This window comes from Myxine glutinosa, chromosome 7, assembly GCF_964187855.1.
Source record: "Myxine glutinosa chromosome 7, kmMyxGlut1.1, whole genome shotgun sequence".
NCBI lineage: Eukaryota > Metazoa > Chordata > Myxini > Myxiniformes > Myxinidae > Myxine > Myxine glutinosa.
The window spans coordinates 72,867,813-72,883,309 of NC_136267.1; the positions used below are offsets into that span (position 1 = coordinate 72,867,813).

At 50.4% G+C, this 15,497-nt stretch overlaps 1 protein-coding gene across 2 annotated transcripts in view; it reads left to right on the plus strand.

Annotated features, from left to right (window-relative positions):
• The first annotated feature begins 11,802 nt into the window (after positions 1-11,802).
• Positions 11,803-15,497, plus strand: part of C7H15orf39 (chromosome 7 C15orf39 homolog) — a 30,480-nt gene continuing 26,785 nt past the window's right edge. The window contains exon 1 of one of the 2 annotated variants that reach the window (XM_068122526.2): positions 11,803-12,017. The gene's annotated coding sequence lies outside the window, so the exon portion shown is untranslated. The remainder of the gene's footprint in view (positions 12,018-15,497) is intronic. The other variant, XM_068122527.2, reaches the window with a different exon arrangement.

Below are 15,497 nucleotides of genomic sequence, written 5' to 3' on the forward strand. Positions count from 1 at the left end.
CGCTGTTGAAACCAAAGCATTCAGAATCATTGGAATCTCCCGCGATGAAGCTAACTCCAAGGGCCTCTCACTCACTCACCGCAGGCAGGTTGGTGGTCTTTCCGTCTTCTATCGACTCCTCTCTGGCCTTGCTCCCCCAGCTCTCTCTGGGCTCTGTCCCCCAAATATTCCTACAGGTTGCACAAGATCTGCCTGCAACCAGAGGGTATGGTTAAACTGCCAAAATCAAGACTCTCTGCTCACCTTCACTCCTTCATTCCTCTTTTCTTCCGCCTCTGGAACAAACTCCCTCACTCTCTTCAATCCCACTCCACCCTCCAGGTCTTTAAAACAGCTGTTCACCACCATCTCTTATCTTCCCCCATCCAAGACCTTGATCTTTTCTACCCCCGCTAATTTCACCCCAATTCCACTTTTTTGAAATACCAACTTCTGTCCTGGAAGTCCTTGGTGTCCTTGTGTTTTATACTTCTCCCACCCCCTCCCCCTCCTTCGCACGCCTCCTCCCCCAAGCCCTCTCCCTCCCACACATCTCCCTGCTCTCAAATGTTGTGTTTGTGTGCTTCCCCTTCTCTCCCTATCTTGTCTTCCGCTCCCTCTTTTTATATATTTTGTTTGTCTGGTTGATTTGTTTGTGAAGTAAATGTCAGCTCTTTCACGAGCCTCGATTCAGCATACAAAAAAAATATATATATATATATATATATACCCTTACCGCCCAACGGGTCAACACCTACTACAACAATACCCTTACCACCAAACGGGTCAACACCTACTACAACAATACCCTTACCACCCAACGGGTCAACACCTACTACAACAATACCCTTACCACCCAACGGGTCAACACCGACTACAACAATACCCTTACCACCCGACGGGTCAACACCTACGACAGCAATAGCCTCACCACCCAACGGGTCGAGCACCGAATACAACAACGTACACTGCCGAGGATGCTGTTTATGTTGTATATTTCGCTTGTTCACAATTTCTCGTTGCTACGAGTTGACTTTTATTTTTAGCCGCGTCGCAGACGCTGGTCATAGAGTTCCCTCTGCTGTTGTTGTTGTTGTTCTTCTTGTTCTTCTTCTTCTTGTTCTTGCAGAGAAGACAAAACCTCAAAGCTCCACCCATTCTGGGAACCATAGCTCCACCCATTCTGGGAGAGCCTTCATATAAACAAATATCCACCATTTTATTAACTCGCATAGCTTTGAGGCCTGTTTTGTAGGCCCGTGGTTGCTTCCTCTCTCACACAGTTTTATTTCAAATCAAATTCGATATATCATTTCATTTTTCACAGTCGCTAACATAGTTTTAGACTCGGTTGAAAAAAAACGGGAAGAAAATCCGATGAAAGTTGCCCTTTATAGAACGAAATGAATTCTCAAAGGCCTGTAACTTCAAGTCCATTGAGATATATTTTTTTTAAATCGCGGCATTGTCAGTCATACACCGCCCGAAATAAGAGATGGGAAAATGCCGAGATATATATATTTTGTTTAAATCGCGGCATGGTCAGTCATACACCGCCCGAAATAACAGACGGGAAAATGCCGAGATATATTAAAAATTCGTCCATTTGATGACAATCGTCACGATGAAATATTTAATTTATACGTCGTCACAATAATGTGGAGAGAGGAGCATAGCTTCGTTCACGTGTCGCCATATATGGGAAATTGCCGAGATATATATTTTTTAAATCGCGGCATGGTCAGTCATACACCGCCCGAAATAACAGACGGGAAAATGCCGAGATATATTAAAAACTTCGTCCATTTGATGACAATCGTCACGATGAAATATTTAATTTATACGTCGTCACAATAATGTAGAGAGAGGAGCATAGCTTCGTTCACGTGTCGCCACACACGGGAAATTGCCGAGATTTTTTTTTTTTAATCGCGGCATGGTCAGTCATACACCGCCTGAAATAACAGACGGGAAAATGCCGAGATATATTAAAAATTCGTCGCCACACACGGGAAATTGCCGAGATATATTTTCACTTTGCAGAAAAATAACATCAAGTAATCGAATCAATAGGAATGTCCTGTGCCTATAACATCGATGTTATAGGCACAGCTGCATCTAGGCATTGTGTAACATCGACGCGGCTTTTGTTTTAATTAAAACTTTTTGTGCTTGTTTTTACATGGACAGGAAGCTTTGTTTGTCTTTTTTTACACCATTTTGTATTTTGCGTTTGATTAATGCACTGGGAGGGGGGGGGGGAGGGGGGGGTGTCGTGTAGCGGCAGCACATTTATTGTCCCCCGTCGCTCAGCGGAGCGAAAGGGGGACTATGGCTTTCCCCTCCGTCCGTGTGTCCGTCCGTCCGTCCGGCCTTCCGTGCGTGCGTGCGGGCGGGCGGGTGTGCATGCGTGCCGGCGTGCGTGCGTGTATGCGTGCGGGCGTGCGTGCGTGCGTGCGGGCGTAAGCGAAGGACCGCATTCGAATTTGGTGTGTGGGCGCAACCCACGTCAAAATCCAAGATGGCCGCCGCCATGTATGTCTGATGCCTTGTATGTCTGAACCCTGTAACCTGCATATCTTGAAAAATAAGCGAAGTACCAACTTCTAATCTGGTGTGTGGGTGTATCTAGGCATAAGGAAGAACGCTATTGAAAATTGGGTCGCCACGTCAAAATCCAAGATGGCCGCCGCCATGTATGTCTGAACCTTGTGAGATGAATATCTTGAAAAATAAGCGAAGTACCAACTTCTACTTTGGTGTTTGGGTGTATGTCGGCAAAAGGAAGAAAGCTATTGAAAATTGGGTCGCCACGTCAAAATCCAAGATGGCCGCCACCATATATATGTCTGAACCTTGTGAGCGAAATATCTTGAAAAATAAGTGAAGTACCAACTTCTAATCTGGTGTGTGGGTGTATCTAGGCACAAGCAAGAACGCTGTTTAAAATTGGGTCGCCACGTCAAAATCCAAGATGGCTGGCGCCATGTATGTCTGATGCCATGTGTGTCTGAACCTTGCAACCTGCATATCTTGAAAAATAAGCGAAGTACCAACTTCTAATCTGGTGTGTGGGTGTATCTAGGCATAAGGAAGAACGCTATTGAAAATTGGGTCACCACGTCAAAATCCAAGATGGCCGCCGCCATGTATGTCTGAACCTTGTGAGATGAATATCTTGAAAAATAAGCGAAGTACCAACTTCTAATCTGGTGTTTGGGTGTATCTCTGCATAAGGAAGAAGGTTATTGAAAATTGCGTCGCCACGTCAAAATCCAAGATGGCCGCCACCATGTATGTCTGAAACTTGTGAGATGAATATCTTGAAAAATAAGCGAAGTACCAACTTCTAATCTGGTGTGTGGGTGTATCTCTGCATAAGGACGAACGCTATTGAAAATTGGGTCGCCACGTCCAAATCCAAGATGGCCGCCACCATATATATGTCTGAAACTTGTGAGCGAAATATCTCGAACAATAAGCGAAGTACCAACGTCTAATCTGGTGTGTGGGTGTATCTATTGGGTCGCCACGTCAAAATCCAAGATGGCCGCCACCATATATATGTCTGAACCTTGTGAGCGTAATATCTTGAAAAATAAGCAAAGCACCAACTTCTAATCTGGTGTTTGGGTGTATCTAGGCACAAGGAAGAACGCTATTGAAAATTGGGTCGCCACGTCAAAATCAAAGATGGCCGCCGCCATGTATGTCTAAACCTTGTGAGCTGAATATCTTGAAAAATAAGCGAAGTACCAACTTCTAATCTGGTGTGTGGGTGTATCTAGGCATAAGGAAGAACGCTATTGAAAATTGGGTGGCCACGTCAAAATCCAATATAACCACCTCCATGTATGTCTGAACCTTGTGAGCGAAATATCATATCATAGCATGTTTTCTACGTCTTAAACTTTGTCAACTCACATCACTTCACCGATGGGGGACCTAGGCGTAACGCTTGTTACCTTTGCTTCGCGCATCGCATTTGAAAAGCTGAGCACACATGCGGTCAAAGCTCTGCACTTCCTGGTTTCTGGATACCAAGTCTCTTTTGGACCAACTCACTTCCTGGACTCCACGTTGTTGATCACACGAATGATCCTGGGAAATATCAAGCTGCTGTTATAACGCGAAGCTCGGGGCACCCCACTTGGCGGACTCGTACGTGGGACAGAAGGAGCCAGCTCAGCTGACTGGAAATAGCCCAATGGACCCAGAGGTTGAGGCCTACTCCTCCATCCACTTCCCATCTTTTATTTTTCCCTTCTGTGTGTCTCATTCTCCTCTTGTGCATGTGGGTTTCCATTAGACTTGGATCAATAGGTGTCGGCCCATTTCTGTCTCGGATAGGTCAAGGTGTGTCACCGACTGAGATTTGAGAACATGGTCACTGATGCCATTAGGGAATGCTACCGAGGTAGGGTCAAGGCTGGAGAGAACTTTTTTTGTACCTTCACGGGTGGAGACACAGGGTCCAGTAGATGGTACTTATGAGAGAGTAAGATGGGGACAGAGCAGGATGTGTTTGGTAGATGGAGGAGACCAGATGCTCCATCACCTGATGAAGGACCCTGAGACTAATCTTGTCCTTGAAGGCAAACACCTGTGGAATGGGTCGTGTCTGCCACCATGCCAGATTGGGCTACAGCTTTCCATCCCCCAACCTGATTGAAGCATCAGACCAAATCCCTTTTGACCTTCTCGATGCTATCATTGATGTCTTCAAGCTTTGTATGTGCAATGGCTTCAAGCTCCCTCACACTTGGTGTCTGCTCAGCCTTCTCCACCACCTTGGGTGGATGAGACATACAACAGAGATTGATGGGAGGGAGGGCCCATGACCACCCAGATGGTAGGCCCAAAGGCAACCCAACTCGGGATCTTGACACCTCTGCCATGGCCCTTCATATGTCCCTTCGCATGGGACTCATGTATCCTGTGGTGATGACCTCATGCCACACTGACCCAATTGGATTTGGACGCAACTGGTCCCAATTGAATGCTTATGAGGTGGCAGCCAAGGCCTGCACAGCATGTTTCTCTTAGGGGAAACGCATCCAGTCCCAGTATTGGTTGCGCTTCATTGAGGAGTGGGTGGGATTCTGGCTTTGCCATCAACGTCATTTGTAGAAGGAGGATGATGCACCTGTCTGGGTCCCGGGTTATCTTGGTGATCCCTTTGGGTATCCCTTCCAAGTGCGTGACCTGGCTGGCTGGGTGTGGGAGGACTTCTGCAGTACCGGCTGGTACTCATTAATCGGGGGCTCCAGGCATGTGCGGAGATGTCACATTGGATCAACTCTCACACTCAATTGTATGTATTGTGGGTATTCTACCTGTGCTGGTCTCTGCTGTCCCTCTTTGAGTCCTCATCCGGATTCAGCACCTCCCTACGGAGGACTGTGGCCAGGGTTTATAAGTCTCATGTTGGGTTGTTTTGGGACCTATCTTCTGGGTAGTCGTGGGCACCCCCTACCCCCCTCCCCCCACACAGTGTCCTCTCCACAGTCTTTACTCTAGACTCTGGGTTTGGAGGCGGAGTAGGGACCTTCTCTCTACTGTTCCTAGGAAGTTTGGTGAAATGGGTGCAACACCAGCATCTGGTGGTTTCCTGGAGTCCATGGTGTCCACTGTGAGTCTGAGAGGTCATTGGATCAAACCTGACCCTTGCCGAGTCATACCCAAGACTTTTTAAATGGTATGTGCTGATTCCTGCTGAATTCCCAGCATTTAAAAGGGATACAACACAGACAGACAACCATAGGTGTCTATCAGTGCAGGCTTTGATGGGCCTAATGGTCTTCTGCTGCGTTGAAGTTCCTTGGAAGAGAACTCAAATTATTATCAACATATTTTATGGCTGATCAATTTGTAAAGTGTGACCTGGGACATTAGGGTTTCTTTTCCATCTTTCCATGTTGTTTCCTTATTTTCATACGCAGCACATAGGAGTGAGTTGCACACATTGTTAGGGGGTGAGGTTGTTTCTGCTGATGCCCCCTGTAGGTCAAAGCGGAAATCTGAAATGTATTCAAGGTGCCGGCAATAACTCGCCTACTCTTCATGAAAGACACCATGGGATAGTTAACATCCACCAACTACGGCTGGCAGATGGGACCACCAAGTCGAACGTTCATCTGAGGCAGGTACGTACACATTGATGCCCTCGTGTCCGAACTTGCGAACTACACCTTTTACCTGCAGTGCAAAACCTGCCGCCCACACACCGAATAATACCAAGCAGTGTGACGGTGTGAAGACCTCCAGGAAGACCAAACCTTGGGATCGTTTAGGGCCATCAGGTAGACGGGTCCACCAGTTTAACCTTCCCCTGGTGGACAGCACACACATCGTCACAGTTTATATTCGAATCCAGCCAGGACAACTCAGAAACGAATGCAAATGTACCTGTTCGACTATTCCGTTAACCCTAACTACACATGTATAAAACATGGATTTCGCGACCTCCCCCTCAGGCTCTTTTGTCATTTGCTGCCCCCACCCCCTTGGCATAACAGCTTCTAAGACCTAAGTGAATGGTTTTAATTAAAATGGCGGACTCGTGCAAGCAAGAGGTGGAATGTGTATGTGTGGAATGTGCATTGTCGTTGTACCCTAAGGGGGCGGGGCCAGGTGGGAGGTCCTTAACTTTCTGAGGGTTGTTAAGCGGACGATCTTATCTCGGGCCACGCTCATTGGAGGACTTCGATGCTGCCATCAATAATTAACGAGGCAGCTCGTGGGATTAGTCCATTGCTTGGAAGTTAACGCGCAGAGTAGACACGCCCACTTATACTTTACACTTTCGCTGCATACTGGAGCCGTATGGGATCGTTCCGTTTGAGATCCAAAGTATGAATCCTGTACATGATTCAGAAACATGCGTCTTGTGATTTGGATGAGTTTCTGCCGTTTCATATACTTTATTGAAACTTTGTTACATAAACCAGATCGCTGCAGCTGTCGCACATCGCAGTAGAAAACGGGAACGGCACTCATTAGGGAGCATACCTCCACCTGGTTGGCCAGATCACTCAATGGTGAAGAATCACTTAAAAAATTAAATAATTCTCATATCCGAATCCATATTCAGATGTTCACCAAAATCGAATCGTCCTTGTCAGACACGCTAACTGTCCACCAAGTTTCGTCCAAATCCGTCCATAACTTCTTGAGATATCCTGCTATATTTCGTGTTTGGCCCAATCTCCCAATGGTGAAGAATCACTTAACAAATTCTAGTAGCCGGATCCGAATCCGGATCTTCACCAAAATCTAATAATGTAGTCCTCGTCACATACGCTACATCTCTGCCAAATTTCGTCCGAATCCGTCCGCAACTTTTTGAGATACATATTTTGTTCACAAACAAACAAACGGACAAACAGACAGGGGATGAAAACAACAGCTCCATCCACCTTTGGTGGTGGAGGTAACGACATCCAGCGCTACATGAGTAGTTTGAGATTTGATGAGAATGTTTTTTGTTAATATAAGTTATCTTCTGCCCTTCCTCTCCATGCTTGATGAAATGCAAGTTAGTTTGTGTTACATCCACCAGCCTAGTTTGCCTTCCTTATTTTGAAAGTTTTCTAAATGCAAACCTAAACAAAACACGTTACAAGTATGCCGTACTCCATAATGCGGCACCCTACCTCCAAATCACTGGGTTTTTTTAGACAATAAACCAAAGGCACTTCAAAGCAGAGTGATTGATATTAGGGCCTACGGTAAATAATGTAAGTGTGGCTATAAGTTATCCTCCGATTAAACCCACCATCTTGTGGGTGTCGTTTGGCCAAAAAAAAAAGTCTTTCACGAACCGGCTGGCCAGGCTCGGCGTTCGCGTGGAGCTGATTTGGCCAGGAATTTCGACTCTGTTCCAGTCTATGGGCCAGATGCTGGAATCCTCCCTCACCATGAGGGAATTTTGCAAACCGTGATTTTTGAGTCATCTGTGGATACTCGGACTTTGAAATATGTTTGTTTGCCATTTGTGTTACAGACTAATCTGGACTCGGACCTGGAGCAGAAGTTTAAAATGAGAGATTTCGAACAACGCACCCACGTGACTCTGTACAGTGTAAGGTACCAAATTGTATCTTTTGATTTATCCTATCATAAAATTATATTTGTTATATTTAGACTTCAACATGGACAATAAATTGACTCAAAATATTCCGGGGGGTGGGTAGAGGTACCGAGTGAGCTGCACACCTTTTCAGCCAATCGTCCAAATGTTCGGATTTCATTATCTGGCCCATGGATGCTTGAGGATGCCGGCGATAACTCGCCTACTTTTCGTAAAAAGACGTCACAGAGGGATCTCTAACGTTCACCAACTAATGCCAGCAGATGGGACACCCAGTGATGCCCATCGGAGGGAGTGATGCCCATCACAACCTGCGGCCTACAGGCGAGGCACAATCCGACCGTTTATATAGTCGGGCCGGCAATGGAACCTCCACGAGAGACGCCTCAGAGGAATGGACGTCACCAATGTGCACCATCCTGAGAGACTCCTCCCCTTTTATCTCCTCCCACTCCAGGTGGGCAAACAGACAAATAGACCCTGAGGTAAGTTATCCTGCTTTCTGACCTTGGAGTTGAAAAATGGCGAACACGAAGGACACGGACCGAAAACTCTCCAAAACACTCAACTAACTCATAAACATTACTCTGTAGGAGTTGCGGTTCCACATGTCCACATGTCCACAGTTCCACATGTCCACATGTCCACAGTTCCACATGTCCCAATGGGGTAACCCCCACAACTCCCTTTTTATAACATCGTTTAATCAACACCTGTAGGGTTTTAGTTACCTTCTCATGGTCAAACATTCTGTGATTCGCTTTGGACGCCAGTTTGGGAATGTTCTCTTTTTATTGTTTTTTAAAATACAGAATCAAGGCGAAGGTGTAAGGTCGAACACATAACATACGAGAACAGGGACATCGGTAGATCTGTGGAAGAGAGAGGGCCGGAGGTGGGGGAGGGAAGGTATAAAACAAATTGACACGACCTGGAATTTCAGGAAAAAAGTTGCAGATTGAAAGATGTGGATTTGGGGTGAATTAACGGGGGTAGAAAAGATCAAGGTTTTGGATGGGGGAAGATAAGAGATGGTGGTGAACAGCTGTTTTAAAGACCTGGAGGGAGGAGTGGGATTGAAGAGAGTGTGGGAGTTTGTTCCAGAGACGGGAGTAAAGAGGAATGAAGGAGTGAAGGTGAGCAGAGAGTCTTGATTTTGGCAGTTTCACCAGAACAGGATTTTTTTCAGCTTGGATTTTCCAGAGAGTCAGACAGATCATTGATGAAGACCAGAAAAAGCACAGGGCCCACAACACTACCTTGAGGAACTCCAGCCTGAGGAACTCCAGCCTGAGGAACTCCTGTCTGGGTAAAGGCGAGCTCCAGGAGTTTGAAGAACTGAACTTCTTCCAAATGTTTACTTCAGAATTTGATTTATAGGAGTGTTCTTCCTGAGGGCATGGTGTGAGGGATTCCTGAGGTTCATGGTATGAGGGATCCCTGAGGTTCATGGTATGAGGGATCCCTGAGGGCATGCTGTGAGGGATTCCTGTGGTTCATGGTATAATATCCCTGAGGGCATGGTGTGAGGATTCCTGAGGTTCATGGTATGAGGGATTCCTGAGGTTCACAGTATAACGGATCCCTGAGGGCATGGTGTGAGGGATACCTGAGGTTCATGGTATGAGGTATTCCTGAGGGCATGCTGTGAGGGATTCCTGAGGGTCATGGTATGAGGAATTCCTGAGGACATGATGTGAGGGATTCCTGTGGTTCATGGTATGAGGGATCCCTGAGAGCATGGTGTGAGGGATTCCTGAGGATCCCTGAGGGTATGGTGTGCCATGGAAGGTGTGAGGGATTCCTGAGATTCATGGTGTGAGGGATTCCTGAGGACATGGGTATGAGTTCTTCCTGAGGACTTTTTGAGGACAATGAATGAGGCCTCCCTGAGGCTAATAAATGAGGCCTTCCTGAGGTCATGGTATGAGGACTTACCAAGGACAAGGTATGAGGACTTCCTGAGGGAATGGTGTGAGGACATCCTGAAGGCATAGTGCAAGGGCTTCCTGAGGGAATGGTGTGAGGACATTCTGAAGGCATCGTGCAAGGGCTTCCTGAGGGCATGGTATGAGGACTTGCTGAGGGCATGGTATGACGTCTCCCTGAGGACATGGTATGAGGACTTACTGAGTGCATGTCCATGGTATGAGGACTTCCTGAGTGCATGCCCATGGTATGAGGACTTCCTGAGGACATGGTATGAGGACTTACTGAGTGCATGCCCATGGTATGAGGACTTCCTGAGGACATGGTATGAGGACTTACTGAGTGCATGCCCATGGTATAAGGACTTCCTGAGGGCATGGTATGAGGACTTACTGAGGACATGCCCATGGTATGAGGACTTCCTGAGGGCATGGTATGAGGACTTACTCAGGGAATGGTATGAGGACTTACTGAGGGCGTGGTATGAGGACTTACTGAGGACATGCCCATGGTATGAGGGTATGAGGACCTCCTGAGGGCATGGTATGAGGACTTCCTGAGGACATGGTATGAGGACTTACTGAGGGCATGGTATGAGGACTTCCTGCGGACATGGTATGAGGACTTTCTGAGGGCATGGTATGCGGAATTACTGAGGGCATGGTATGAGGACTTCCTGCGGACATGGTATGAAGACTTCCTGCGGACATGGTATGAGGACTTCCTGAGGACATGGTATGAGGACTTACTGAGGACATGGTATGAAGTCTTTCTGAGGGCATGGTATGCGGACTTACTGAGGGCATGGTATGAGGACTTCCTGCGGACATGGTATGAGGACTTCCTGAGGACATGGTATGAGGACTTACTGAGGACATGGTATGAGGACTTTCTGAGGGCATGGTATGCGGACTTACTGAGGGCATGGTATGAGGACTTCCTGCGGACATGGTATGAGGACTTTCTGAGGGCATGGTATGCGGACTTACTGAGGGCATGGTATGAGGACTTCCTGCGGACATGGTATGAGGACTTTCTGAGGGCATGGTATGCGGACTTACTGAGGGCATGGTATGAGGACGTCCTGCGGACATGGTATGAGGACTTCCTGAGGGCATGGTATGAGGACTTCCTGAGGACATGGTATGAGGACTTACTGAGGACATGCCCATGGTATGAGGACTTCCTGAGGGCATGGCATGAGGGTTTCCTGAGGCTATGGTGTATGAATTACCAATCCTTCGATCCACCCACTTAGAGGCCAACGATTTATTACGTTTGCATGGGAGGGGCCAACGGCCAAGTATAAATTGACGCAGAATAGAAAGGACAGGGAAGGAAGGAATAATATGACAGGGAGATAGCCGGATTGGATGGAAGCGAAAAGGAAAATGGGGTTCATGGAATCATATAAGGGTAAACGGGGGAGGGGTAATGGAAGGCCATGCAATCATATAAGAGTAAACGGGGGAGGGGTAATGGAAGGCCATGTAATCATATAAGAGTAAACGGGGGAGGGGTAAAGGAAGGCCATGGACAAAGCAGACAATGGGTGGGCGGAGACTAGGAAATCCTCCATATTTGCGTGTTTAATAAATATATGGTGTTTTCTTTCATTCTCAACCAGATTTGCACTCCTGCTTCCTTCATAAATACTTCTCCGTTCCTTTTCTCCTCAAGAACAACCAAACAACTAATCTCCTTCAGAAAATTCAAATTTTCTACAATGCGTGATTATGTGATAATTCCCAACAATTCCAGAACAAACGTATGAAACGTCATCACGCTCACCGAGTAGGGGAGGTGCTATCGTCGGACCCGCCCATTGGCTGATGCGAGCCTTTGTATCTCGTTACTCTCGTAAGTCGTAGCGGCCGCTTCCCTTGTGAAGGTCGTGCACGTGTGTTTCGGGCGACCCGTGTGCCTCTGTTCGTGGATGGCGCACCTTTGTTTTGTGCGGTTGGTTCCTTCGCGCTGAAATTGCTCGGCGCTCGTTGCAGAAACTGAGAACCTGATGGTAAGAATGGTTGTATTGAATGTTGTTTTGTTTCGCCATGTTGCATCCTGTGCACGAGTTGACGTTTCGATTTCGCGATACGCTGCAGTATTTGGACTATGTCGATGCTTGTTTGTGATTCCGTCAGTTTTGTTCCTTGGACGTGCGTGCATCTGTGATCCTGGACAGACCCCGAAAAATAACAAAACCAAAAAACGCGATTTTAATGAAGTTAACATGTAATTATAAGTAGCCTTCCGTAATATACGGTCGTTTAAATTTAATGAAACGATGAACGTGCGCGTGATTTTTAATTTTAAAATTCGTTACTTGCTTTGCCTCTTGTTAATAAAGCAAATAATGAATTGTTCATAAACTGGGCTCGGGTGGTTGAAAATGTTTATTTCAGCAGAGTTTGATTTGCTCCTTCGCAATTCACTTGCCTACCTCGCACTCGCCTACCTCGCACTCGCCTACCTCGCACTCGCCTACCTCGCACTCACCGCACTCGCCTACCTCGCACTCGCCTACCTCGCACTCGCCTACCTCGCACTCGCCTACCTCGCACTCGCCTCCCTCGCACTCCACTCCCTCGAACTCCACTCCACTCGGTCGCACTCCACTCCACTCGGTCGCACTCCACTCCACTCGGTCGCACTCCACTCGCTCGAACTCCACTCCACTCGGTCGAACTCCACTCCACTCGGTCGAACTCCACTCCACTCGGTCGAACTCCACTCCACTCGGTCGAACTCCACTCCACTCGGTCGAACTCCACTCCACTCCACTCGGTCGAACTCCACTCCACTCCACTCGGTCGAACTCCACTCCACTCCACTCGGTCGAACTCCACTCCACTCGGTCCAACCCCACTCCACTCGGTCCAACCCCACTCCACTCGGTCCAACCCCACTCCACTCGGTCCAACCCCACTCCACTCGGTCCAACCCCACTCCACTCGGTCGAACCCCACTCCACTCGGTCCAACCCCACTCCACTCGGTCCAACCCCACTCCACTCGGTCCAACCCCACTCCACTCGGTCCAACCCCACTCCACTCGGTCCAACCCCACTCCACTCGGTCCAACCCCACTCCACTCGGTCCAACCCCACTCCACTCGGTCCAACCCCACTCCACTCGGTCCAACCCCACTCCACTCGGTCCAACCCCACTCCACTCGGTCCAACCCCACTCCACTCGGTCCAACCCCACTCCACTCGGTCCAACCCCACTCCACTCGGTCCAACCCCACTCCACTCGGTCCAACCCCACTCCACTCGGTCCAACCCCACTCCACTCGGTCCAACCCCACTCCACTCGGTCCAACCCCACTCCACTCGGTCCAACCCCACTCCACTCGGTCCAACCCCACTCCACTCGGTCCAACCCCACTCCACTCGGTCCAACCCCACTCCACTCGGTCCAACCCCACTCCACTCGGTCCAACCCCACTCCACTCGGTCCAACCCCACTCCACTCGGTCCAACCCCACTCCACTCGGTCCAACCCCACTCCACTCGGTCCAACCCCACTCCACTCGGTCCAACCCCACTCCACTCGGTCCAACCCCACTCCACTCGGTCCAACCCCACTCCACTCGGTCCAACCCCACTCCACTCGGTCCAACCCCACTCCACTCGGTCCAACCCCACTCCACTCGGTCCAACCCCACTCCACTCGGTCCAACCCCACTCCACTCGGTCCAACCCCACTCCACTCGGTCCAACCCCACTCCACTCGGTCCAACCCCACTCCACTCGGTCCAACCCCACTCCACTCGGTCCAACCCCACTCCACTCGGTCCAACCCCACTCCACTCGGTCCAACCCCACTCCACTCGGTCCAACCCCACTCCACTCGGTCCAACCCCACTCCACTCGGTCCAACCCCACTCCACTCGGTCCAACCCCACTCCACTCGGTCCAACCCCACTCCACTCGGTCCAACCCCACTCCACTCGGTCCAACCCCACTCCACTCGGTCCAACCCCACTCCACTCGGTCCAACCCCACTCCACTCGGTCCAACCCCACTCCACTCGGTCCAACCCCACTCCACTCGGTCCAACCCCACTCCACTCGGTCCAACCCCACTCCACTCGGTCCAACCCCACTCCACTCGGTCCAACCCCACTCCACTCGGTCCAACCCCACTCCACTCGGTCCAACCCCACTCCACTCGGTCCAACCCCACTCCACTCGGTCCAACCCCACTCCACTCGGTCCAACCCCACTCCACTCGGTCCAACCCCACTCCACTCGGTCCAACCCCACTCCACTCGGTCCAACCCCACTCCACTCGGTCCAACCCCACTCCACTCGGTCCAACCCCACTCCACTCGGTCCAACCCCACTGCACTCGGTCCAACCCCACTCCACTCGGTCCAACCCCACTCCACTCGGTCCAACCCCACTCCACTCGGTCCAACCCCACTCCACTCGGTCCAACCCCACTCCACTCGGTCCAACCCCACTCCACTCGGTCCAACCCCACTGCACTCGGTCCAACCCCACTGCACTCGGTCCAACCCCACTGCACTCGGTCCAACCCCACTCCACTCGGTCCAACCCCACTCCACTCGGTCCAACCCCACTCCACTCGGTCCAACCCCACTCCACTCGGTCCAACCCCACTCCACTCGGTCCAACCCCACTCCACTCGGTCCAACCCCACTCCACTCGGTCCAACCCCACTCCACTCGGTCCAACCCCACTCCACTCGGTCCAACCCCACTCCACTCGGTCCAACCCCACTCCACTCGGTCCAACCCCACTCCACTCGGTCCAACCCCACTCCACTCGGTCCAACCCCACTCCACTCGGTCCAACCCCACTCCACTCGGTCCAACCCCACTCCACTCGGTCCAACCCCACTCCACTCGGTCCAACCCCACTCCACTCGGTCCAACCCCACTCCACTCGGTCCAACCCCACTGCACTCGGTCCAACCCCACTGCACTCGGTCCAACCCCACTCCACTCGGTCCAACCCCACTCCACTCGGTCCAACCCCACTCCACTCGGTCCAACCCCACTCCACTCGGTCCAACCCCACTCCACTCGGTCCAACCCCACTCCACTCGGTCCAACCCCACTCCACTCGGTCCAACCCCACTCCACTCGGTCCAACCCCACTCCACTCGGTCCAACCCCACTCCACTCGGTCGCACTCCACCCCACTCCACTCGGTCGCACTCCACCCCACTCCACTCGGTCGCACTCCACCCCACTCCACTCGGTCGCACTCCACCCCACTCCACTCGGTCGCACTCCACCCCACTCCACTCGGTCGCACTCCACCCCACTCCACTCGGTCGCACTCCACCCCACTCCACTCGGTCGCACTCCACCCCACTCCACTCGGTCGCACTCCACCCCACTCCACTCGGTCGCACTCCACCCCACTCCACTCGGTCGCACTCCACTCGGTCGCACTCCACCCCACTCCACTCGGTCGCACTCCACTCGGTCGCACTCCACCCCACTCCACTCGGTCGCACCCC